The sequence below is a fragment of the Austrofundulus limnaeus genome, unplaced genomic scaffold (assembly GCF_001266775.1).
Source record: "Austrofundulus limnaeus strain Quisiro unplaced genomic scaffold, Austrofundulus_limnaeus-1.0 Scaffold9, whole genome shotgun sequence".
Lineage (NCBI taxonomy): Eukaryota > Metazoa > Chordata > Actinopteri > Cyprinodontiformes > Rivulidae > Austrofundulus > Austrofundulus limnaeus.
In genome coordinates this window covers 3,208,205-3,210,689 of record NW_013952411.1, presented here as the reverse complement: position 1 = coordinate 3,210,689, position 2,485 = coordinate 3,208,205, and positions in this window count along the sequence as shown.

Sequence of the window (2,485 nt, the reverse complement as noted above, 5' to 3'; positions counted from 1 at the left end):
ATAAAAAGCTTGAACTACTTCAGTTGGTGTGCAATGAATCTAAAAGATGTGAAAGTTTCATGTTTATCAGTACATTACAGAAAACAATGAACCTTATAACAATATGCTAATGTTTTGAGAAGGACCTGTAAATATGGAATCACCATCCTGGGAAGATGTTCTTCTATTTTCATATTGTATAAAAATAAATCACAAACCTGCCTCAAGAATGATCATTTTTTCAAAAGATCCAACCTTCTGGCATCYAGAAACAACAATGAATAAATCTGTTGTAATCAGTCACAATAGTAGAGGTAAAACCATCGACTCACTGAAATCTAAGAAAGAAAGGATGGAATAACTGTAATTTGAAGCTCTAAAACAAACTCCTTAATCAGATTAAAAAACTGTCATTAATCATGGCTCYAAGAGGAGAGATTCAGGAAAAAGTGAATCATCGATCAGCTGTGTCTAACACCTGCAGCAGGTAGAAGGAACATAGAACCACACTGGTCCACCAAGATAAAAAAACTTAAACAAAACAAAATGTTCGACAAAACAAAAGAGAAACAAGTGAGTGGAAACTGAAGCTAACGCCTGTGAGAAACTGTCTGAAATAAAGATCTGYAAAAAAGACGTGATGAGAACACTGGGGCCAGATCTGAGTCCAGTTAGAAACCCTCTGATTGTGATGAGACAGTTTGAGCCAGACTGACGAAGAGTCATTAGTGTGGTTCATGTCTGAGAGGTGGTGCAACACAACTCATGATTCCATCATTTCGTCCTCAGAAATGAAAAATGATGTTTTTTCCTCTACCTTATCTAAAAATAACAATCGTGACTGACAACAGTTATAATTCTTTTCTAATGCGACAAGGTTGGAATGATCAAGTTCTGTTTCATGTCTGCAGTTTTTTTCTTTTACTATTTTATTTTTAAACAAAAATAAACTATTGGAAAAAAATATCCTCACGACCTTTTACGTTAGGTCTTGTATCGTTTCTCTGACTTGAATGGCGGCTGGTCTACATTTTTTCAAGAAAGGTTTTAATTTGAATAAGTTTGTCTTTTAAATTTGAGAGTATAAAAGCAGAAGTTTCATTACCTTTGAAAGAGAACACATGAAAAGCTCAGTTTTTGTCCTGTTACACTCAGTCACATTTAAAATCAGGAGTGCCTTTTGACCCTGCTTATATATTCATTTTGATGATGAGTTTTAAAAAAAGCAGCTCTAAAGTCCAGGACTTTGCAAAAATCAGGGTATCTTGGAATGTGTATTCTTCTCCTTTAGCAAACAGCTGAGGCTGAAGGGATTAGTTGTGCAGCTATTGTTCAGGAAATACTAAGTTTTAGGAACTTGAATGTCTGAATATTAAATTTCTCTGTAAACAACCTGGAAATGGAGCAGCTTTGTCTCAGTTAGATGAGCGTACATCCCTTCATATAGGAAGTTGGGGGTTTGATTCCTGGCAGTATGTGTCCCTGAAGCCCTCATTGCCTCTGTTCCCATCAGTGTATGAGTGGTTTCAGCAGTGATTATCTCTACAGAATGATTTATTCAGATTATTATAGAGCTGTAGCAGAGTGTATGAAAGGCTAAATGAGTGTTGTAAAGCTCTCTATAAGCACAGTCCATGTACCAAAGAAATGGCGCTTGATAAAACCTCTGCAAGAATCTGTGCTGCTTATTTTATCTCCTCGATGTGATTCGTTCACAAATTATTTATCATGCATGTATTAATTAGGCCTGTGCTCGGTGCCCTTATTAGAAAGGATTACCCGAGTGTGCTCCCAGGAAAAAATAATAAATAAATCCACGCTCACGTTTTTTCTACAAAACACCACAATCTGCTGGGATATAATTATTCAATGCATGTTGAATAAAACCTTTTCACAGCAGCTCCCAAACGACAGGGAGTCACGCCGCCTCCCAGCCACTGAGCAGTTTGTTCAAATGCAAGAGAAAAGATGTGAAATTAATAAAATATAATATTTACTGCGTGAGAGGAGAAACTCACAACTAGTTCCAGTAGATGATGGAGTCAGTTCCAGAGAGGGGGTTCGGTTCCCATGAGAAGAACGGGAATTCTCCCTCCCTTTCTTTCTCGTTTTTTTTATTTTCCTAAAAAGAAAAAAGCAGAAGAAGAGGAGGGAGGGTGGCTGAGAGAGGAGGGGTTCAATCTGTCATCTCCCGGCTCGCCATCGAGGAAGAAAGACGGGGGACGTGAGGTGATGTGGGCGGCTGTCAAATGTGATTAAATCGTCGTCGCCGGGATAATTAGGCTTTCAGGAGCGCCGCCCCATCTCCAGAAGCAGAACACCGAGGAGACGCTGACGGCAGCGGACACCGAGAAAGTTTCAAGGATGCAGAAGACGTGTCAGCAGAGACGGGCCTGATCTACCTGGCAGGGACGAGCCAACGGAGAGCGTGACCAGGCTTTATTTTTAAAATAATATATTTCTGGGTGCTCAATTAGCCTGCGTTTACTTTTCCCAGAAAGAACAT